This window comes from Herpailurus yagouaroundi, unplaced genomic scaffold (assembly GCF_014898765.1).
Source record: "Herpailurus yagouaroundi ecotype Mexico unplaced genomic scaffold, PumYag 206, whole genome shotgun sequence".
NCBI lineage: Eukaryota > Metazoa > Chordata > Mammalia > Carnivora > Felidae > Herpailurus > Herpailurus yagouaroundi.
This window is the reverse complement of record NW_024412437.1, coordinates 7,527,235-7,551,580: the sequence shown is the minus strand read 5'-3', so window position 1 is coordinate 7,551,580 and position 24,346 is coordinate 7,527,235. Positions and strand designations below refer to the sequence as shown.

Sequence of the window (24,346 nt, the reverse complement as noted above, 5' to 3'; positions counted from 1 at the left end):
TCATTTCTGTTTATCAGCTGCCAGACTCTCACGTGAGTCAGATTCAGTGCATGCTTTCTTTTGCGGTCCACTTCACTTGGAAATATGGTGCAGAATGATCGAGAGCATTGATTTAAAAGCTCCAGGTAGAATATGGCCATCTTGTTCTCCTAGAGAATTAACACATTGCAAATCTCCTGGCACATGAGAGCTTATGTCCCTTGTCAGTGAAGAAGATATGACAACTGTCATTAAGTGCCTCGCTCAAGAGGGACCTTAGACAACATTGAGTTCCTCTCCCCTAGATGAGTGTATTGAGACAGTCAGGAGAGGACAGCGCCTTGCCTAGGCCACTTCTGAGTTGGTGGCAAAGCCAAACGATATCCATCGTCAGACTCAATCGGCACTTCCTCGTGTGTGTCTCCATTTTGACCATTACCCTGTCAACTTCAATGAGTCAAATGCTCCAGCTTTAAATAGGTTCCCGTGATTTAAAAAGAAAAGAAAAGAAAAAAAAATACAAAATCAGGCTAACTTTCCATGACTCACTTTTCCAAAATGTTTTGTATCAATGCATCATGTATAGGGCAAACGTATGAGTTGCAGCAGGACCACAGCCAAGATTCTCCAAGGCGGAGAGTGCGTTAGGGAAACCCTGATACAGGAGAATTGGTTGCAGGGTCTCTTAGTAAATCATTGTTTATAAGTTCCACGTTCAAGAGAAAGAAAAACTAAGGCTTCACACAAACCACAGAACAAAAGTGGAGATTTCCAGCGAGGCGAGAACGCAGGGAGTGGGGGAGGTGGGAGGAAGGAAGGGGATTCTTAATGGTATATTGTTTTCTGAGCTCTACCAATTAGCAAACATCTCTTATAAAAGGAAGAAAGAAAAAGGGAAGGAATTTCATGCACTGAAATAGCCCCAGTCAGCTGCAAACGCTCCAGGCTTCTGCTACAAGGCTTTCAACCCCCCTCCCCGAACCCTGGCCATTACATCAGTCCAAGTGCATCCTGGGGGCTATTGTCATGCTGATGAGACTGGATTCTCCCACTGCCCGGGGAGACATTCCCACCACAAACTGGCTCTGGGGCGCATTCACGCTGTGCTGAATTGCCCTGGAGAATAAAAGATGCAGCCTTAATTAACTACTGCGCTCAGCTCCCAGTCACAGCTTGATTGTTGTGCGGGCTGCACTCTGCGCGAAAGAGGAAATGCCAGGGCTCCTTAAGCAGACCCAGTGCTGGGAATTAGGGCTCTCCTTAGGGAGCTGCCCTTGGGTTCTGTCTTGTTCTGAAAATAAAATATCATAGGGTCTCATATCTCTGGATCGCTCGTGTCCCGTTTTCCGCAAAGAAACAAACTTCGGTGTCTGTTGTTACTTCTCTGCTCCTGCTCGAATATCCCAGTGAGGGTCTTTCCATGCATTTTATAACTCTGGCAGAGAACTCAACTTTATTCTTAGCACTGTCTTTGTTTCATTTGAATAGTTTCTGGTGCTGTTGATACTCGGAACCATGAAAGATCCTGAGTTTTTTTGTTTCTGTTTTTGTTTGTTTGTTTTGTTTTCTGTTTTTTAGCCCATTAGATTTGGAAGTAGATCTGTTTCACCAAGAGGTTGGGTGGGAAGTCAATAGTAGTCACACCTTTTCATCCTGAGGCATCTCACCTTTAATCCTTCCTAAAATCATAGTCTTTGGAGATTGGCTTGATTTTTTTTATCATTTTTTTTCTTTAATACTGTAGGGAAAAAAAGGGTGTTCTTAATGGTGTATCAGACAAAATTGAGCTCAGAAGTTTCAAAAATGCTGCAGTTGGTGGACTTGATAATCTCTAAATTCTGTGGCAGGTTGTGATTGAAGAAGCAACAGGGCCAGGAGAGGGATTCCCATTTTCTCTGGGGCCCATGAAGTGTGTTGGATTAGGCAGGACAGTGACTGTGGGAATGATGTAGAAAATGCTGGGATTCAGAGCCAATGGCCAAGAAAGAATTCTTGAGACCTCTTTGATGCAAAAAGGCCGTTTCATTAAAGCATGGGGACAGGACTTGTGGGCAGAAAGAGCGGCACTGGGGTTGTGAGGGGTGACTGATTATGTACTTTCAGGTTGGGAGGGGGTTAGGGACAGCATAAGTGTCTAAGGAATTTTGAAGCAAGGTTTCCAGGACCTTGAGGGGGCTAGCTGTTGTTAGGAAGAGATAATTTATTACTGTTAAGTAAAAACTCAGTCCTGAGACCCTTCAGATGTATATCGGTGGAGTTTGGAGGATGACTGCCAACATATATTGTGGGGGAGGTAGAGATAAAGGAAGTTTCCAAAGGCATTTTTGTATGTTAAAGTAGACTTACAGGAAGGATCCTGGGGGTTTGGGCTAAGACTGCCTTTTGCCCTTAGCAAAGTGTCATCATGGAGGCAGCTGAGCTCCTAGAGCAATGTTGCCCTGCCTGTCTCAAGGACTTGTCTGTCAATGGGCTGTAAGTTGTAAGGAAATTTAATTTTTTTTCCTTCTGCCTTTGTTTCCCACACCAGGAAGAGTCAGCAGGGTTTTAAGGGCCTGATTTGGGTCTCTTACTTCCGTTCCTTCCTGGTAGCCTCCCAAATGCAGTCTCTTCAAACCTTCCCTCCATTATTTCTCACTCTTAAGTAAAATCACAGAGAGCCTTGGAAGTCTGGGAATGGATCATTTTCTTGGGAATGTTTTCTTTATAACAAATTTCAGTGATCAGGTGAATTTTTTAGGAGATCAAAGATCATAATGTATTTTTGCTACTTACTATCCTTCTAGAGCAATTGACTTGCCAGGTCTGTGTCAAGGGGCCACTTGTTCCCTTTTAGAGTATTGAGGCCACTACAGGACATGGTTCTTATCCAGCATGTGTCCCACCTTGTCATTTAGCCGGCAAGACTTTCCATGGTTATGGTTGAATAAGAGAAATCCTACGTTCCTAGCTCAGGGCTTTTTTTTTTTTTTTAATTGTTTTATTTATTTATTTTTGAGAGAGAGTGGGGGAGGAGGGGAAGAGAGAGAGGGAGACAGAGGGGACAGCTCTGGAGTCCAATGTGGGGCTCGAATTCATGAACTGTGAGATCATGACCTCAGTTGAAGTCAGATGCTTAACTGACTGAACCACCCAGGCACCCCATTCAGGGTTTATTTTTTAATTTTTTAATGTTTATTTATTTTGAGAGAGAGAGAGAGAGAGAGTGTGCGTGCGCGCGCTCAAGTGGGGGAGGGGCACAGAGAGAGGGAGACACGGAATCCGAGGCAGGCTCCAGGCTCTGAGCTGTCAGCACAGAACCTGACACGGAGCTCGAACTCAGGAAAGGCGAGATCATGACCTGAGCTGAAGGTGGACGCTTAGCTTACTTAACTGACTGAGCCACTCAGGTGCCTCAGGCCTTATTTAAAAAAAATTTTTTTAAATGTGTATTTATTTTTGAGACAACGCGAGAAACAGAGAGCAAGCAGCAGAGGTGTAGACAGAGGGAGACACAGAATCTGAAGCGGGCTCCAGGCTCTGAGCTGTTAGCCCAGAGCCCGACACTAGGCTTGAACTCATGAACCCTGAGATCATGACCTGAACCGAAGTCGGATGCTCAACCGACTGAGCCACTTAGGCGTCCCTCAGGCCTTAAATTTTTTAAAGAAAATAACAAAATATTTAACAAACTACCCAGCATTAAATACTTGCCAGTATAATGGACCACTGAGTATTTAAAAATAGTATATGATTAGACCAACACTTTAAGAAGTCCTGGGTATAATGGAGCTCAGGCTGCCACCCCAGTTTACCTTAACATTTTCTTTCTTAAATTAGTTTTGTTTCTATGCAGTTGAGTATTCCTCTGCAGCCATTAAACATAAAGAACCAGACAGAAAATGTATTAGAGTGAAAAAAGTCAAGTCCAGCAGAGATAAAGTTAGACCCAGACACACCAACGTAAATAGAATTTAACATACTTAAAATAGCACCCCAAAGTGATGTCAACACCAGAAAGAATGGAGTGAAAGGGTAGCTCTATTGCAGGAAGCAGGTAAGTTGACATGGACGAACACGTGGCTAGGTCCATGGTTTTGAATTTGTGTTTTTTGGTCAGCAGAATTTTAAAAAGTGAAATGTTAGGTAGAACCCCAGTGTTAGGAAGCCGATACTTTTCTAACAGGAGCAGAGGTCAACAAAGACTCAATTTCTCTACTGTCTCATCATGCTGTGCTCATTTCCCAACTCCAATGACATGCCTCCAAAAGAATATTCAACTTGATGTAAAAGAGTTGGAAAGACATTGCAATGACATGAAACTATGAGCCAGAAAATGAACGGGGGGGGGGGGGGCTGCTCCCCTCCCTGCCCACTAGGACGTCTGTGAGCATCTTGAAGTAAGGCTGTGATCAATATAGCCTTATTAAGAATGAATCATTCAGAGACTAAGCCCCTTATGCAATTAATGATACTTAATGTTGATAGATGAGGTGGGTAGGGTAAATCAAAAATTCAGTAAAACATCAGCAACATGTCCTTAAAAGATGTCGAAACTGGGGCACCTGGGTGGCTCAGTCAGTTAAGGGTCTGACTTCTGATTTCAGTTCAGGTCATGATCTCATGGTTCATGAGACTGAGCTCCCTATCTGGCTCTAAACTGACAACTGGGAGCCTGCTTGGGATTCTCTCTCTCCCTTTTTCTGCCCCGCCCCCACATGTGCACATGCTCTTATAAAAATAAATGTTTTTTTATTTATATAAAAAAAGATGTTGAAACAGATGTGCAAAGGTATTTCTTAGATGGATTTACAATGTCCAACTGCTCAATGGGATCACACTTTCTGTTGGTTGTCAGATAGACCACAGGAAGCAAGGAATCAGTCATATTTTAACATACTACTTAAACCCACCAAAGTGAGACCACAGTAGGAAAGGAAAGAGAGGCATTCTCCCAAGTTAGGGGAAGATAGTTTAAGTCAACAAATAAATTCTATGTAATCGGTGAGTGACTCCCGCTATAACATGGTTTCCTTGAGAGCTGACTTCACATGGTAGTTATCTGGGTATGCCTAGGGCCTCGCTCAGTTTAAGCTTAAACATTTAGCATCTAGCTAGATCTATCATCCAGTTCCATCTCAGCTGTTGTGGATATAATCCTGTTGTTTGCAGCGGACACACTTCCCTCCAGAGGGGAGCAAAATGTGTGCCTGATGGTGGCTGGGTGACTGTTCACTCTGCCTTAAGTTCAATTCCAACTTTTGACCTTTTCACTTTTTAAACTTAATTAAATTATTTTTAAAAATTAATGTATTATTTATTTGCCTTCATTCTTTTTGATCCTTCAAGATTAGTTCAATTGGTTCCTCCACTTCTGTGAATGCCCAGCTTGGATCAAATACGTCTTCTCCCTTCTCCCTCTCTCTACACACACTTCATCTTTGTGTTTACCGTGTCATATTTTTGTGTGTTTTGATCCCTGCATGCAAGTGTTTAGTTCGAGAGGCAATGACTGCCCCATCCATGCACCATTAGCGCAATGCCTAGAATGCAGTGGGCATTCAAAAATGTCTTTTTGGAATTGTTCAATTTATTGGGAAGGGCCCAATTCATGCATTAGGCAAGTTTTCTGATATCTTCTTTTTTAGATATTTCTTTGCCTGCCAGTGCATGAACACAGGATGATTTGGCTAGCAGGTTAAATGCAAGACAGTGATTTCTTACAACCATAAAACAAACTCATTTAGAGCAATAGACCCTTCTCCTATGGAAAATTGGTTGCTCTCTCATTGACTTCCCACGATATTTTGACTGTGGCTCTCTTAATGCTAGGATGACTACATAATGTACTATCCAAATGGGTATATTGGCATTATTAGTAATTACACCACAACGGCAGATATGTCTAGAATATCTGGTCACATACTTAATGCACTGAGCTTGTACTACATGAGTGGTATTAAGATGCCTATTTCTACCCAAGCTATGTTTTCCTCGGGAGCCAGAGTGGCACTTTATTCACACTCATAGCATGCCTTTCCTTTCCTAGAATTTTGTTTCATGTGTGTTAAAGGAATGAACTTCCTAAAGCTAATACCATAAGGTCATTTTCTTCACTCAAGTACACACGGAGGGTGCCTGGCTCTGCATTCTCCACCATTCGGCTATGAGGTTAACAGATGGAAATGACAGAACCTGAGGGACAAGAACAGTTGTTTATGAGTACTTGTCAACCCTCCCCTTCTCCAGAGATTCTCAAAAGTAAAAGAGAAACTTAAAAAAGGAAACTCTCAAGTCTATAGGACAGAGCATCAGGATCATAGCTGTGATGGTGACTCCTGCTGAACCCAGGGGTAAATGTGGTTACGCTGAGTTCCTTCTCCGATGTGTTTGTTCAATCTCCTATCGAGACAGTAGAGCGTGGAGGTTATGATTGTGTGCCCTGAAGCCTAACTCAAGCATTAGAATTTGGGCCCTGCTAATTGTAAACGTTGTGTGCTTGGGTATGCTCCTTTACCTCCCCATGCCTCGGTTTTGTCAATGGGGATAACACTGTAAAATGGGGATAACACTACCTCCCTTCTTCTCCTGCTTCCTTTGCCCCCCTCTTTATCATAATTATGATCATAGAATATTTAGATTGTCCTCAAGGGCCTAGGTCTTGTTCATCTTTGTATCGTGAACATGTGGAGTAGCGAATAAATTTACTAGGCACTCAATGAATACTTGATGAATACGTGGATAAATGAATTAGTGTTATCCTCCATGCACCAAGTACTGGTTTTATTGTGTTCTGTTCTGATTAGATATGCTGTAAGTAGAGCCTTGGTTGTTCAGTCTTTTTAGGTGTCTTTTAGGGGCATACGGAGGGGGCCATTAAGGAAGGAATGAGGAGCAGGGGTGAGGATTCTCAGGGTGACAAGTGGAGGATGATATTGCCTTTGTAATGTCCTCCATTGATTGTCCAGAATTGAATGAAGTCCTTCAAAATTTTCAGAGAACAAAACAGTTTCCAACATCTCACCAAATCAATCAATGCAGTTTTAATGCTCTTTTAAAAACAATGATTCTAGGGGCGCCTGGGTGGCGCAGTCGGTTAAGCGTCCAACTTCAGCCAGGTCACGATCTCACGGTCCGTGAGTTCTAGCCCGCGTCGGGCTCTGGGCTGATGGCTCAGAGCCTGGAGCCTGTTTCCGATTCTGTGTCTCCCTCTCTCTCTGCCCCTCGCCCGTTCATGCTCTGTCTCTCTCTGTCCCAAAAATAAATAAAAAACATTGAAAAAAAAAATTAAAAACAATGATTCTAGCAGTGTTGGGTTTATAGTGACTCATTTTTTAACCCGTGAAATAAAAGAAGCAAATAAATCCACTAGGGGAGATAGTTTAGTGGTCTAAATGTCAGGTAGGAAACGGGAGCTCCCTAGAATTGCAAAGTTCAAATGACAGCCACATTGACTTACCCCTTCATCTTGTTTGCAATAAATTGCGCTTGGTATATAGTGACAAAGACTTTTGGATAAGTCTCTAAACACCCAAGGTTTGTTTGCTTTGTTTGGGACATTATAGAACTCCTGAGGCTGGTTTCTTTCTTTCTTTCTTTCTTTCTTTCTTTCTTTCTTTCTTCCTTTCTTCCTTTCTTCCTTTCTTTTCTTCCTTTCTTTTTTTCTATTAGAAAAAGATTTGCTGTAATTTGGCCCCAAATTCTGGTACTTGGCTGAAATGTTGGGAAAACAGAGAACTGGCTTTCTCCTATAGTCTATTAGACACTTAATAAAATACGTACGATTAAGAGACCTCTTTCTGCTTCCCAGAGGAGTACTTGAGACTGGGTAAGAAATAGAAGTAAAGGAATGGGGTGACAAATTTCAAGATGATGTTGTAAAAGTGGGCCTTAGTAGTATGGCTAGCAAAATAGCTCTTAGGACTTTTAAACTGACATTGAGAAGCATACAAATATTATGTTCAGTATATTTTCAGATAAAAATGTAATAACACCAGCACTTTTGCATATGGGCAAAATGAGTATAGAAGTGATTATTGGATTATTGGAGATGTAAAAAGAACTATTTCCTGCTTTAAAAAGGAGATCCAAATCTATACATAATGACTCTTGCATTTCCAAATAAGGTTAATCCAAAAAACACATTAAAAAGAGCAGGGCTTACACATCAATATACACTGATGAAATGTTTGCATTTCAAGGATTTAAAAAAAAATTCTGTACATATTCAAGCAGAAAACTTAGGTTATGTACAAAGGAACCAAAGTAAGCTCTTTCTCCTTAGTAATACTTGACTTAAGAGATAATTATGGAATTCCTACGGAGTTTGGAGTGATAAAAGGCAAGATTCAAAGATTCCAATAATATGCCATGTTGTCATTCATGAGCAAAAGCAACACAAAGATTTTCTCAGATGTGAAAATAAAGAAAATATGAACTATTTGTGAACACTTTGGATAAAATTACTTAGATTTACTCTAGAGATATTAGAAGTAAATGAGGGGCACCTGGGTGGCTCAGTCGGTTAAGCGTCCGACTTCAGCTCAGGTCACGATCTCACGGTCCGTGAGTTCGAGCCCCGCGTCGGGCTCTGGGCTGATAGCTCAGAGCCTAGAGCCTGCTTCCGGTTCTGTGTCTCCCTCTCTCTCTGCCCCTCCCCCGTTCATGCTCTGTCTCTCTCTGTCTCAAAAATAAATAAACGTTAAAAAAGAAGTAAATGAAACCGGTGGAAAAAACACATAGATAGGGGCAACTGGGTGGCTCAGCTGGTTAAGCATCTGACTTCCGCTGAGGTCATGATCTCACAGTTCATGGTTTCGAGCTCCGGGTCAGGCTCTGTGGCGACAGCTCAGTGCCTAGAGCCTGCTTCAGATTCTATGTGTCCCTCTCTCTCTCTCTGCCCTACCCCCACTTGTGCATGCATGCTCTCTATTTCAAAAATAAAATAAAAATAAACATTAACTTTTTTAGTGTTTTTAAAAACACATAAAGATGAGAATAGGAATTCAGTGAATCTTATTGAATGAATTTTATGTATATACGTATGTGTGTGTATGAGTGTGTGTGTGTCTCTTTCTCTATATATATTGACACACACACACACACACACACGCTGATACAAAAGCCAAATTGAGTACTTCTCAAATGTTGAGTAAATAAATTTTGTCAAACAAAATTGGGGAAGTGTCACATGCCTATGTACACGCCTTTGGGATCTATCATAGCATTCACGGGAAGCTCAGCCAATGACTGAGCACAGCAGGGGGCTATATTTGGGTCATTTCTGCCCAATTCTCTTGGCCCTGTGATGCTCCATGGGCTGGCGGAGAAGTTTCAGACCTGTATTGTAGCCTGAGGCTCTATTTCTAGGTGTCAGATCTGTAGGACAATACTTTTCCCTGCTTCATTTCTCTCCTTTGTCTTTCATTCAATAAACCCCTTGCACTTCTAGTTGTACCTTGGTGTCTCCTACCTGGAAGAGTGGAATTGACAATGTGTGTATGCTTGCTTGTGGTGAACTGGTAGGTGGATAATGGGCTCAGAGGTTAGAGAAACTAATAACAATTTTTTTTTAAAAAGGGGGGGCTAAGATAGGAGGCATGAAACAAAATGACAGAGGTAAGATCCAACATATTGTAAAAGTAAGACCCACCCATCTAGCTACATTATCCTCAGTTTGCTTCTTTGTAGCAGGCAGAAGATGGAAATGAAAACATTCCTATGTTCTAAATTTAGACCTCGATATCTTTGTACTATTTTGGTAAATCCTTCCACCAAGGCTTCAGAATTTTATTTTATCACACTCCCTCACCTCCATACTCACCTCCCCCCTGCCCTGGTACATAGTTTCATTCTATCTTAGAGAAGGAGGACTAAAGAAAATCCCTATTGGGCTCTGAATATCAGCTTCCAGTTTGGCCAACTTCTGACCATAGAGGAACGACAAAACAAAGCAAAGCAAAACAAAACAAAACAAAACAAACCATTCTTTTGAATATTTTGTCAGGTTTCTGCCAGGACAAACAGTAAATATTTCTGGCACTATTAAACAACCCCACGGACACAAGAGGCATCCCCAAAGAGGGTTCAAAGGATACTACCCTCCCAAGATCCAAAGATAACCAAAAGAAAGGAAGACAATTGTCTTGAGAGTTGGCAATAGTTCATACGACTCTAGCTGCAAATGAAGTACAACCTGCATTTATGTCTGACCATATTCTGGGGACCCCTAACCTGATAGATGCCAAACCAAGTTCTCGGGACACAAAAATGGGACAAACAGGAAGGTGTTTCTCCCAGCTGCCCCTGTGAGAAAAAGAATCGACCACCAATAGGTTCTGTAAAAAGCAAATTCACAAGTCACATTCAAAGATCTAATTCTTATAAATGTTTTTTTTCCCCAGCCAATCGGAATTTAGGAAAGAAGAGATAAGGTGAAATTTTACCTCTCTCCACCAGGCACCATAGAGATCTGGGAGCGCTGACTTTGGCAACAATTTCACCCTCTGCCAGCTTCTGTGCTTTCCCAGGATCCCAGGCTGCAGGCTCTGGACTCGATGGACTGTTCCAGAAGATTTCATCCTGTCGCCAGAAACTGCAGAGACAGAAAACCAATCCCCTTTTACCCTTTCTAGTTAGTACTTGGCTGAGACCCCCTTTTCTCTGGGGCACTTCTTAAATGGATAAGCTTATCTAAGAGCTTCAGAATTCTCCCAGTAATTCAAGATTAAGTTTGTTAAGGTTAAACTTACTTGTGCAGCCTTAAAACACAATTTTATTCACCTGAGGCCTCTCACTGGCTCCATTCTGACCCTGGATCCTACTCCCACTTAAATTCGGTCCGGTTTCTATGTTGGACACAGTGTGACCCCTATGGTTTCTACTTGGGACCCCATGTGAAGTCGGACCTGTCTGATGTGGGACCCAGGGGGGTATGGAACCCAGTCTGAGGCTGGATCTAGTCTGAGGCGGGACCCAGCGTGAGGTGGGAACCAGCGCGAGGTGGGTCCCGTCTGAGGCAGGACCCAGTGTGAGGTGGGACCCAAGCGTGAGGTGAGACCCAGTGTGATGTAGGACCCAGTTGGCGGTGGGACCTCGTTGGAGGTAGGACCCGGTCTGAGGTGGGAATCAGTCTGAGGTGGGACCCAGTCGGAGGTAGGACCGGGGCTGAAGAGGGACCGGCTCTGAGCTGGGGGCCCGTCTGACGTAGGACCCAGGGTGAGGTGGGACCCAGTTGGAGGTGGGACCCGGTCTGACGTGGACCCCGGTTTGACGTCGAACGCAGTCTGACGTCGGACCCACCTGACGTCGGCTCGCTCTGACGTCGGCGCTGTCTGACTCCAGCCTGAGGCCGTCCTGGTTTTGAAGTCAGCCCGGACGCCGGCCGACGGTTTCCACACCCAGCCTGGAAACCGAAACGCTCACGTGAAGCCTGAAAGCCCATGAAGGGAACGACTGCGACGCTGGGATCCCGAGACGGGGCCTCCCCGCCTGGAGAGGCAGCCAGCGAGCGGCAGGTTCGGCGGCTGGGCAGGTACGAGGGCCTTGCGGCTCGCTCCTCCAGGGGGCGTGTGTTTGTGTCTTTTCCAGTCCCCTCTTCTGACCCCAGAGCCGATACGAGGTAAACGGAGGCCTAGTAACCAACCCAAGTGTTGATTCGCTCAGAACTCGCCGCGGGCCGGGCCGTGCGAACTGGCGGACGGAAAGGGCCTGCGAGGAACTGGAGGAAGTGAAAGGGTCTTAGAGGAAGCGGGGGAGTCCTCCTCCGGGAAACGGCGGGTTGGCCATCGCGGGGTCGGGGGGGGGACCGTGGGGGCCGGCAGGGCTCTGTGGGGGCAGGCAGCCCCCCGGGAGCTGATCCCCGCGGCTCCCGATCCACCGGAGTGGGGTTCCAGTTCCGGGCGAGCAGACGCCGATCAGGCCTCGGTGGGGGCTTCGCAGAACCACGCCCTTTGGGGCCTGTTGTCTTGCTTTCAACAGACCCCGGCTCTCATATAGTAGAACGGCTATATTTTCCCCTTAATTCCTTTCTTTTTTTTTTTTTTTTAATTTGAGAGAGAGAGAGAGAGAGAGAGAGAGCACGAGCGAGCAGGGGAGGGGCAGAGAGGGAGGGAGGGAGAGAATTCCAAGCAGGCTCCACGTTCAGCACGAAACCCGATCCCAGGCTCGATCCCACCTCCCTGGGATCCTGACCTGAGAGTAGTCAAGAGTCGAGAGTGGGACAGTTAACCAGTTGAGCCGCCCAGGCGCCCCTATAGTGGAAGGGCCATTGAAAAGCCATGCATACTCATTTATCTCAGGTGCTTGAAGAGTGGGGAGAAGACATGTACAGAGAGGTGGCCGCATCATTTGTCAGAAGTGTGATCGCTGCGTTTCCTACAGATGCGGTGAGCTACTTGGCAGTTGTGTGTTGGCCTGTCCGCTGGTCTCCTTCCTTGCCCTCAAAGAGGAGTGTTTGGGATTGATGAAGATCCAGGGATTGTGGAACAGGCTGTTGGTAGATAAAATACTAAAGCCAGTGAGGCTGAGAGGTCAGAACCCCTAGACCCTCAGGTGTCATTCAGATGTCTGTTACTGTTTTCAAGTCTGTTCAGCATCATCTCCCATCCCCCCTGTCTCTGTCTCTATCTCTTTGTCTCTATCTCCTTGTCTCTGTCTCCATCGTCAGTGCAGCTAGAAGCAAAGGGCTCCAAAGGTGGCAGGACCATAGGACAGAAGGAATCCAGACCCATGAGCCAATTGGGGGAGGGGTGCCCAGGGCCATCAGCAGTGGACACTGCATGCGTGAGAGAGAAATCTTTGTTGGGCTAAGCCACTGATGTGCAGAGGGTTGTTTATATCAGAAGCTAGTAGTAACTATTGTAACGCAAGTCTCAAATCTGTGGCTCTTTACGTTGATGCAAATAAAGGAATACACGTTTTAAACATTATTCATTTTCACCATTTCAATTTTACTCTTTCTCTGTAGGAATAGGATGAGCTCCCATCCACCCACCCTCTCCTTAAGAGAGATTATTTGGGTTCTTTGGATGGATCAGATCCCATTTGATGCCAGTTTTGTTACAAACAATTCTCCCTGCAGAATGCCATCACGGGAGCAGAGAATTGGGATTTGAAAAATTAAGTCTGTTTTATAACAAAAGGTCAGCAGTGAGGATCAGATGAGTTTGAATTCTTTTTCCCTGAGTACAGGTTTTATGTGAATATGTTTTAATGTGTAGTCTTAGACCATCCATCGCCAAATATCCAAAGAAAATAGAGAAATTTAGTTGGTGGCATAGTGAGATTTTTCCAGGTTGTTCAATTCTGTATAAAGAAAACTATTTGAACATTTACTGAATCAGTTTTCTGTCAACATTTTGGAATAATATAGACAATGCTTTCATTGGTCTCTCAGGTAAGGGCTGAAAAAAATATTAGGCCACAGAAGTAATTTAGTTTTCACTTTCTCCTTTCTCCAGGAAAAAAAAAATAGTGCATAAAATGTACAAAGTCAGCATTTGTTGTTATTTGCCAGAAATTATCATTCTTCTCTCTAGGAAAATTGTCCCAGAACTTAACCCCTACAGAGTGGTCAAAACTAAGAATTGACATGCTGAAGAATTTAGGACGCTATATAAATCATGACATTCAGTCTCTTCTCGTTGATATGAACCTGCTGAATCACAAACCCAGGTCTCCTATGGAATTGTATCTCACGTGGCTGCTTCTGTAGGTCGTCTCTTTATCCTTTGGGTTTTACATAGAAGTGCTCTTAGCTGTTAAGTTCTCTCTCAGTCCTGGTGCACAGAGTTGGATTAATGCCTCTGCACGTGTTGGTAGAGATTCAGCACACTTGCTTATCTCTGCATATTATTCCATACCAGACTGGGCTTTGGAAGATGCTTTGGTAGAACTTGGTAAGGAATATATATTCTTTTTTTTTTTTTTAATTTTTTTTTTTTCCCAACGTTTATTTATTTTTGGGACAGAGAGAGAACAGAGCATGAATGGGGGAGGGGCAGAGAGAGAGGGAGACACAGAATCGGAAACAGGCTCCAGGCTCCGAGCCGTCCGCCCAGAGCCCGACGCGGGGCTCGAACTCACGGACCGCGAGATCGTGACCTGGCTGAAGTCGGACGCTTAACCGACTGCGCCACCCAGGCGCCCCAGGAATATATATTCTTTTAATGAACGAAGGAATAAATTACTATCGTACCACGTTCGGGCTTGCTGAGGTCTGTTTAATTGTGAGGGCAAATGAAAGAGCTGTAGAATACCCGAATTATTGGCGACCAGATGTCAAGTGCTGCCATGTAGGGCCTGCTGATTGCATAACAGCCACTAACGAAATGTAAAGGTCATCTCCCCTTTTGCCATAACATTATGATCAAAAACACGAACCCATGCTTTTAAAAATAACTCCTTTGGCACTGAGGGGGACAGAAGAAAGAATAAGAAAGCAGAGTCAAAGTTTCACTGCTCTTCCTGCCAATATATACAAACCCACATCCAAAACACATCTCATTTACATGCCTGTTTATTTTGTTTTCATGGCTGTCTGGAAGCTGGGACCTTTCCTTTTCTATAAACTGAGACAAAGAGTTATAAAGATAAACTCTGACCCTGCCTAGCTCCCCATAATGTCTGGCCCTACCATCTTCACCTGGGCAAATATTCTTATCACTAAGGGCCTTGGTGTATGTGTAGGTGTATTACCAAAAATTTAGAAAGCATAGCACGAGTTTTTTTGTTTACAAATTTTGAATTGGTAGTTTTTGCTCTAAGCATTACACATTCTTCTTGGTTTTAGGAAGATTTGAAGGAGGTGGAAGAAACATAGCTGGAGTCGAAATAATTTCATAGAAACATAAACTTTAGATTTACAGAAATTTTAGAGTAGTAATTATTGGTAGGTTTTTGCTATTACTGTTGTCATTATAAAGCACTTATTCTGGGACACCTGGGTGGCTCAGTCGGTTAAGTGTCCAACTTCGGCTCAGGTCATGGTCTCGTGGTTTGTGCGTTTGAGCCCTGCATCAGGCTCTGTGCTGATGGCTTGGACCCTGGGGCCTGCTTCCGATTCTGTCTCCCTCTCCCCCTCCCTCCTCTCCCTCTCTCTTTCTCTCAAACATAAATAAACATGAAAAAAATGGGGAAAAAAAAACCAATTATTCTGTGTCAGGGATTACTCTATGTACTTTATACATATTTCATCCTAATAACAATCCTCCAAGGTAGGTACTGTTATTTCCCCCTTGTACATATGAAGAACCTGAGGCTCAGAGAGCTTAAGATACTTGTCCAAGGCCACAAGGCATGTAAGTGGAAGAGCCTGGTTTGAGTTCACCACCTGCTCATTCCCCAGATTCCTTTTGTCATGAAATCCTCTCTTTGTAAACTGGGTGCCACATCCTTTTGAATATATAATGTTTGATCACAATCTTTCTTTAATGAGGTTTATTTCCCAGTGTTGAGCTACTGTCATCGCTGAAGGCACCTACCCATTCCTCAGACCCTACTGCGCATTAGGCTGGGTCTTAGCAGTAGGGGATTTTGAGAAATTGAATCCTCCTAAAATCAGTTCCCTATTTGATGGCACACCGTTTTGTCCCCTTGAGTTACTGCTTTCTCTCTCACATTCTGCTGGTTTGAAAGGGATGCATTCACTTCCCATCCCATTTTAGATCATGTCGGGGGCTTATTTTTCTTTTCTCAACTACTCCCTTCCTTTCTTAAGTAAAAATGCTAGAGATTTGAGTGGAAGTTGAAAAGGTCTTACGGAGAATAACAACAAGGAGGCCCAGCACTGCCTCACTGAGTGAGAAAAATACTCTGGTGAAAGATTTTATATTTTTCAAGAAGAATAAGAAATCTCCACATAAATCTCTGCAAACTTAGCCTTGAACACAAAGTAGAAAAGAGCTTTGAAAATGGGCTTCAAACCGGGCATAACCAACAACCTGTGCGTGCAATGATTCATTCTGGAATTGTTCTGCTGAAATGTAAACTCAGCGGTGAAATGGATGCTGCATGCTTTGGGGTTCTTAGCCAGATCCCGTCTACCGTCTGGAAGAAGGAGGCCACAAACAAAGTGATACTACTTTGTTGTAAAATAAACAGTCCCCCAAGGGCTTCCAAATGAAACAGGCTCTTTATTTTCTATGCCTGCAGTTTCCCACATCCATGGCAGAGCTTCCCATTCAAGTAAACAGAACACCTTCTTCCTTTGTGTTGCTTTTAGAATAGACTGGTCCAAACCGTCTGAACTCATAAGAGCTGATAACTACCGATCTATCTGGTGCCATCCTTTACAATTTTCTCCTTGGAACTGCATAATCCCTCTGTTTTTCAATTTTTCTCCTATTCTTCATAGACCCTTGTGCTTTTATCTTTGCACTCACTGCTCTATCCTCCTTCTTCTTTTAAGTTTATTTATTTTGAGAGAAAGAGAGAGAGAGAGAGCAGGGGAGGGGCAGAGAGAGAGGGAGAGGGAGAGAGAATATCCTTCTGAAATTGGTGGTTCCTGCCATGCTTCTGTTTTATTCTTCACATGGCTACTTCCCCTCATCAGCCTAGATCTTGTCTAACCCTAGCAAGCTTTTATCCTGGCTCGGGTGCCCTTGAGGACGTTTTCCTTTTCTCAGGTTTATCTTACCACATGTGGCCATTAGTATGTGAGCATTTAATTGATCAAGTCAGGACACTCTTCCCAAAGAGGGAGCTATTAATAAGTATGCTGAGACAACACACATAAATCAGGACTGTCCAGGGGAAACTGGCCTGTCTTGTCAACTATTTTGGAATTTTTTTGTTGAGTTGAATACTCCCTGCCCAACCTCCCGATTATAACTTACAGAAGAGGAAGAACCTCATTTTTGAATCTTGTTTTCTGCTTATTTCCTAAATTGTGCTATCTCATTGCTTAATGCATAATTGGAGATAAATATAATAACAATTGCATGTCACAGCAAATATATGTATAAATACATAAAAGTATGTACATACGAAATAGAAAAATAATATATTTATAAACAAGTTTGTGATGGTAGAATACAAAATTATGTGTGTCTGTGCCAACTGTCTGTCAGGCAGTGAGATAGCTACCATAAACTGAAATACTGATTTTTATAATTCTCATCTTACAGTGAGGCATAAAGAAGTCAAGTGAAGAGCTAAGATTCAGTTTCCAGTCAGATGGTAAACCATGCATTTCAGTTGTGCTCTTTCCAAGAGTCATGTTAACACATTCCCTTTGTTTTGTCCTCTTAACTCCACTGGGCCCAGTAGCCAATACAGGTCATTATTTATGTGACTTATAATTATGCCAAATAGCAAGAAGAGGAGAGAACAAAATGAAAATAAAATATTTCTTTTTGGTAAGGTTAGGGGAGGTGTTGAGGAAAAAAGAAAAAAAAAATAGACTAGATGTGTTTGAAGGAAAGTGTGTTTCTGGCCAGGAATTGGTGATTAGGATCAAGCCATTTGAAATTCTTCACGGAGTTTGGACAAACACACATGCATCATCTAACACTAACACCATCGATATGACTTTTATTTCTGTTTCCAGCTGAGAGAGTCATTACTGTGATCTGTGGGACATTCTATACATGAGCTGATACTTCTCTTCCTTCTCCTCAGTCTCTAAGGTAAGATAAGTTCACACAGAACTTTAAGAAATCTAAACAGTGGCATTTGTGTCAAATAACTTTTACCTTCATAGCTTCTGACTCTGGCTGCTTTCAACATATCAGGATTCTGTTCTGCTTTGTCTTTCTAGTTTGTGTTGAGTGGTGTTTGTGCTCTGCTCTTAAGACAAAATACATGCCTGAAGCCTGTCTTGCTTCCTTTATTACTGTTAAGTTATATGTCGTCCATGCGTTAGAACTTTTTTCCTTTTTTTTTGGTTTTCCGCTTTATTAAATGTGTTATGACTTCCCATTATAGCACACCATAACCTGATTGGTAGAAACTGTGGTTGTCTGGTGCCAAGAATAACCAAATATGGCTCCGAATATCAATCTGGTATAATCCCAGGGCAAGCCACACTGGAAACTGAATACGCTCGAAGTCATCGCTCTTTTAGTCCCAGGGAACAGGAGAGGGTTATGGGGAGTGGCGGTGGGTGGACTGACTCCCCGCAGGGTCTCATAAGTAAGAATTTGCCTATAGAGGTAATATTTAGGGGGCAGTCTCGGTCATTCAGCATTAGTGTTTCACAGCTTCTAGGCCACTTGCTAAGTGTTGTATTTCTGCTGCAAACTGGAGTAGAACATATTAAAGAATAATTTACACAGTTGAGAAATCCATGATATCTCCCAAGGATGGGGTATACTTTAGAGTTCAGATTACTTTTTAAAGAATTCCATTTTAATTACAGTTGGAGACTTCATTGCCATTTTGGGATAAAAGACTCAATTTTAAGTCACTAGAGGTTTGTATACTGGAGTTATTATCTACTTTCCAAAACAGCAAGTTTTTATTTTGCTACAGTTTAATTTTAATCTCTTTGACATTAAAACTTTGGCATTTTTTTATTCTTAATTTTTTTTTTTTTTTTTCTTTTTTTTTTTTTTTTTTTTTTTTTGCTTGTTTGTTTTGCTTTTTGTCAAAGGTAGAACATTCTGGGCTTTTTATTTTTTATATTTTTTTAAATATTTATTTTTGAGAGAGAAAGAGTGTGGGAGTGCATGTGTACGAGTCAGGGAGGGGTGAGAGGGGGCTAGGGAGAGGATCTGAAGCAGGCTCTGTGCTGACAGCAGAGAGCCCAATGCGGGGTTTGAACCCACCTGACGTGAGCTGAAGTCAGACACCCAGGCACCTCTAGATCATTCTAAACTCTTTAAAGATTAGCAAATTATGCTACCTTAAAACATAAAGGAGAAGCCTTTGGCTATTCTATTTAGTGCTTTGATTTTGTGAACTTTCTCTCAGTTTCTTTGCACAAAGTTACCCAATCCTCCAGGCAAAGTTTTTCAATTATTATTATTAGTAGTAGTACCTGTAGTTCCTAGAAGTCCAAGATATCCACAGTAGTTCAGACATATTTAGATGTTGGTCAAAAGCAAATAGTTATACTCTATGTAAGTCATTATTATTCCCTAAAGCCACTAACATGAAAATTATCATCTGCAAACAAACAGAATAAAAGCAGGAACAAAAAGATGGGGCAGGTGTCAAGGCTTACCATGTGTTGGAAACTCTTTGGAGAACTCTGGATACGAGGATGAATAAAATATAATTCCTAAGCTTGAAAAATTCACAGCCTGGTGGAGAGGCAAAGATAAACAAAGAACTATAATTCAATGCAATGTGCTCTACAAATGAGACATATGCAAAACTCTATTAGCATATAGGTGAAGGAGAAACTGATTTTTTCTGAGGATGTTCGGGACAGTTGTGGAAAAAAAAATTGAGCTAGACATTGGAGGATGAGTTTATTTTCCAGGTAGACAGGTGAGGCAAGTCATTCCTGAGAGTGGAAAAAAGTCCCCTGGACATGTATATGGCACCCTTATACCAAAGGACTTACATAGGATGCAGAGGAGTTTAAATTTTGAATGACCAGATCAGATATCCTAGGACAGTGAAGAGACACCTGACCAGAGAATCAGGCTACATGGGTGCAAGTCTTGATTCTGCCATTAGCAGGACAGTATCACTTGAGGAAAGTGCTTTACCTTTCTTGCCTCCAAAATGAGGTGATTTTTGCGGCACAAAAATTCTAATTCATAGGTTAAGGCTAATGTTTCATCCAGAGAGACACTGAGTTAGAAAATGAGTTTTGTTTGCCTCCAAAACCAGAAATGTATTTAATTCCTATTCTAGTAGTAGTGCTTCGGCTTATAAATAGGACTGAATTTATATGGTGTAATCAAGCAGGGGACTTGATATATAGGCTGACAATCTATAAATACCCTGAGCAAAATATTATAAATGAAGAATGGGAAATTGCATCCTCCAAAATTGGTAAGAGTAGAAATAATGGCCTGAGACAAAGGATAGGACTATTTTTTTAGACTAGACTTAAAAGTATTTCTAATCTTTGAGAGCATCTGGGCTGTGTTGCAGACTCCCTGGAGGGTGTGGGAAGGGCTTCCCTGAGACGCTCAAGGGCAGGCAGGCGAGCCAGTGAAATGTGGAAGAAGAAGGAGGAGTCGAAGTAATAATAAGCAGGCCATGGCAGTAATTTGCAACCTGGAGTGGGGGAACAATGGGCCTCGAGAAGCTCAGAGCTGACGCTGTCTTGCTGGTTTCCAGCCACCCACTGCACTCTGCACTGGACTAACACTCCCAGGGGCATAGGCCTCAGGGCTCCTCACTGTTTTTTAGGAAAGTGCCATTTACTTAGCATCCACTGTATATTTGCCACCATTGTACTCACCCGACACATTCAGGAAAGCTTTGAGAAAGAGGAGGGGAACTAACCCATGTTGACGAGTATTGGACACTTACTACTTACCGCAGGCTGTGGCCTGTGCTGTAACAAACAAGATCTCATTTAAATCTCAGCAGCCTTCTGAAGTGTTATGTAATTATTACATCCCTCCTCTTCATGTGATATGAGGAACCTGAAGCACAGAAAGGGTAAATAAAGCTGCCCAAGGGGGGCAGTCAACATTTGAAACTAGAACTCTCCACTCGAAAGGCCACTCCTTGCTGCAACATCCTAGGATGGTATTGTCAACCAGTTCCCTACAAGTTTGGTTTCTCACTGGGTCATTGCTTGTGATCGGGAGGAAGATTTTCCTTAATAAAAATGCTCCATCTGAATCTGTTCCTGCAGGTGGTAGAGACACAGCCTGTAGTGGCTGACACATGACCAGTGGAAGGCTGTCCATTATTCTTTCTTTCTTCAGTTAAGGCTCTGAATTGGATCCAGCTGTTCTTTGTTGCAAAGGCCAAAAGACCTCAATATCCTGCTCTTTGTTTTCCTGGAAGTTATTGGCTATTGTTAGCCATGAAGGCCAGGTTGGAACCCCTTAAAGAACTAAAATGTTGGGAGACAGGTACTAGGGAGCAAGGTCTTAGAATAGCAGAGATGATGGTATTTCAAGACCAAGCCTCAGTTTCTGGTCTGGCAAAAGCCATGTGTTGACCCCACGGGAAAAAAAATCTGTAAATAGACCTGAGGAAAGAAGCCAACTGGATTCTTCTCACCCTTCACTTAGAACAAATAATAATGTAGTAATTTTAATACTTCTTATCATGTATTCATTGTTGCATGCTAAATACTGTGCTAAAAGCTGTTTGTGAGCACCATCATCATTTTTAGCTCTAACATTTACTGAGCACTTCTTAGGCACCATGCTCTTGTGCTAAGTATTTAAAGCTTTGCCGTTCTGTAAGGCAAACACTGATATAGTCCTCATTTTTGAGGCATAGATACTGAACCTTAGGTTTACTTTTCCAATGCACCGTAATTAGCTAATGACAGAAATAGGGAACTAGAGTATGTATGTTTACTGAGATTCTCAAAGGACTAGAAATCGGTTACAATAAGATTAAAAAGAAAGCGACAGGGAAAGAGCGGAATTACTGCAAGGACTGAGAAATCTGTCACCTTCTTATACCACGCCAGCATTATCCCACTGCCTCTTGTAGCAACTGTTTTCTCTTTTTATCTTCTGGCTTTACGGCCAGAGGGGGCTGACCATTTGGATGGGCACAATCGTAAGCATGTCTAGAAATGAATTCCCAAATTTCCTACTAAATAGCAACTCCAGTGTGATGACCAAACACAAGCTTGGTCAGGCAGTACCTTTATGGATCAGCTTGGTCAGAATAAGAAACTCACTCACAACTAAACTTGGAACTCAAAAGAGATTTTCATCCTCCAAATGTCAGATGTGATAGAGGGCTGTTGGTGAGTCACTCCCTTTTTCAAGAATAGAGGCATAATTCCCAGTGGAATAATGAGCTTCAGCCCACTGGCGCCCAAGGAGCTAACACAGTGGGCAGATGTCCGAACTCTACTGGCCATGTCCCAGATGCAAACAATAGAACACTGGCCAACTTCTACTAAAGAGGATTTCTGAAGCCATGGTATTGCCTTGGCCCGCCAAAAATGCATTACAAGACCACGGTTGCCCACAATAGTCTCACTTCATAAAGAAGGAAAGGCTTGGGGAGGGGAAGTAACGTGAGCTTATATTCTCTGATGGAGTTTGAGGAAAAGTGCTCAGAAATTTTGCCTCTTTGCCCTTTTAGATGATGGATTGCTTCAGTTTTATGAAATGCTGGGGCTAAATCCCTTCAAGGTTGGGTCTACATGAATATTAATTGGTCCTGAGTAAGAAGAGTGAGGCCTTGCTCATTGCCAGTTTGGGGCAGTCCTCATCAGTGGTCTTTTCCAGACTCTTTCTTTTAAAGGAGATCTTTTTGGTGGGGGGAAGGAAACTCCGAGAGTTCCATTTGGGAAGGAGATTTTTTTAAAGCTTTCCATAGTTGTCAGTAATTCTGTTCCTTAAAAACTGCATCATGTTAAAGGACTATAATGACATTGGGTTGTCTAAGCAGATCGCATTTCATATTCTCTAAAATGGATGCAGATTACAAAATTCAGGGTAAGCACTTTTTTACAGTTCCCAGAATTGTGTCTATTTGCATGTTTACATTATGTAATACTTTCATATATATCATCTTCCCTCAAGGTAAATACAGCAGATATTGTTTTTCCCCCTTTACAAGCAAGATCAGCAATTAAATAACTTGTGAATGGGAGATCAGAATGATTGAGTAGCTGAACTGGGACTTTAATCTGGGTCCCCTGATTCCCAGCCCTCTCCGTTTTCTATACAGGTCCTGTCCAGTCCATAGGGGCCACTCCTTGCTTTCTACCATTCATTCATTCCATTAATCGGTTCAGCTCTCACTATGACAGCTTCTCCATAAACAGGAAGAGAGTGGGGCCCAGACAAAATGATATTTGTATAATTCCCCTGGAGCCAAGGAACAACTTTTGCTTTCTTGGATGTATTAATTTTGGGCACAAACCATTTGTCCTGGAGGAGTGATTTACCTTTAACTTTAGTGGGGCAGGGGGGCGGGGGAGAAGAAATTGTCTCCTAAGGCTTGTACAGAGGTGAGTTTTCTTCAATGATAGAACCCAGTCAATCACATGAAGACAGTGAAAAATAAGAAATGCAGATGCATTTGCCTGTGTAGGATCAAAAACATAAAAACATTAAAAATCACAGTCACTTAAGGGAGTTTTTCTCAGAGCCACTGAATATCTATACACAGTTCCCTTGGGACATAATTCTGAAAGCTTGCTAAATTAGAGGAAAATAAAACAACTCCCCCTCAACTTCCAGAAGATTCCAGCCAAGGCTGAGCTCTAAACCTCTTAGATTTGGATTTGGTTCTAAACTTGGCAAAGAAACTCTAGCCCATCCCTACTGGAAAGCTCTCAAGAGAGTCAGTTCCAGCTTTCCAAAAACTTGCAGCCCAAATATGTTTGGCTTCACATCTGAACCTTTGTAATATTTGACATCTATTAGAAATTACCAAGTCAACTTTAGAAACCTAAAATCAAGCTGAACTCCAATGGGTATATGCAATCAAACTGATAAGATTGCCATATAACTTAAGCAAACATTGAACCTGATTTGAAAACCCATGTGAAGGCTCAGTCACATTTTTGGCAAGGGCTCCAAGATCTTTGGAGATATTAATGAGGAGGAAGAGGAGGGAGATCTCATTTTTCTCTTCTAATCCATCGTTTCCACCTCTTGTAGCTACTGTATTTCACGACCTCAGAGAGCAGAACTCCTGAAACTAGCATAACAATGGCCCCTATGAAATCAGAGTTCTTGAAAAACAAGGTGATAATTTTTCCTAATCTGAGTTAACCCAGTGGAGCTAGTAACAGAATAAGAAAGTTACTGCTTTGACTTCACCAAGAGATTGGCAGCCTTCAAGCTGGGAAAACCTGGATAAGTTTGCTCACAAAGATGAAAAAGCACTTACAGATCAGATAAGATATTAATCCAATTTGAGCTCTCAGGAGAAGAGAGAGGAAGTGGCCAATTAGAGGAGTTCTGATCTGGCCTAAAAGCTGAGAAGACCTTCAAAGTGTCCAATAGACTTTTTGGTTTGTTTGGTTGCTCGTAACCTCTCTAGAGGATGCTATAACGTAGGAGAAGTGGTCCATATATTTTGTCTCTTGTAAGCTTCCGAGGGGGTTGGCAACAAATACAGATTTGTTTGTGAATGTCTAAGGCTCGTGGACATGTTGTCTAAGAAGTAACATCTGCTATATCCATTTGAGGCAGCAGGAGGTTGCAGGAAAATCCATGGGCCTGGTCCAAACATTCTGCCACTTAAACAGCAGTGTGACCTTGAGATAAATCACTTACTTCTCTGGGCTTCTGTTTCTTCAACAGTAAATAGTTATTATAATATCTTTTTC

General features: G+C 42.5%; 2 long non-coding RNA genes across 3 annotated transcripts in view; one reads left to right on the top strand and one right to left on the bottom strand.

Moving 5' to 3' along the window:
• The first annotated feature begins 10,743 nt into the window (after nucleotides 1-10,743).
• The window catches only part of LOC121015356 (uncharacterized), a 60,960-nt gene continuing 47,357 nt past the window's right edge, over nucleotides 10,744-24,346 (top strand). The window contains exons 1-3 of the long non-coding RNA XR_005783787.1: nucleotides 10,744-11,172; nucleotides 11,299-11,488; nucleotides 17,504-17,582. This is a non-coding gene — a long non-coding RNA (uncharacterized LOC121015356). The remainder of the gene's footprint in view (nucleotides 11,173-11,298; nucleotides 11,489-17,503; nucleotides 17,583-24,346) is intronic.
• On the bottom strand, nucleotides 17,460-23,721 carry LOC121015357 (uncharacterized). 2 transcript variants are annotated; one of them, XR_005783789.1, is made up of 5 exons: nucleotides 23,539-23,721; nucleotides 22,955-23,092; nucleotides 20,396-20,504; nucleotides 19,121-19,199; nucleotides 17,460-17,577 (listed from the first exon to the last, which is right to left on the bottom strand). It is a non-coding gene; the product is annotated as an uncharacterized LOC121015357 (long non-coding RNA). The 2 variants fall into 2 exon arrangements; XR_005783788.1 differs by having other exon boundaries at nucleotides 23,572-23,720.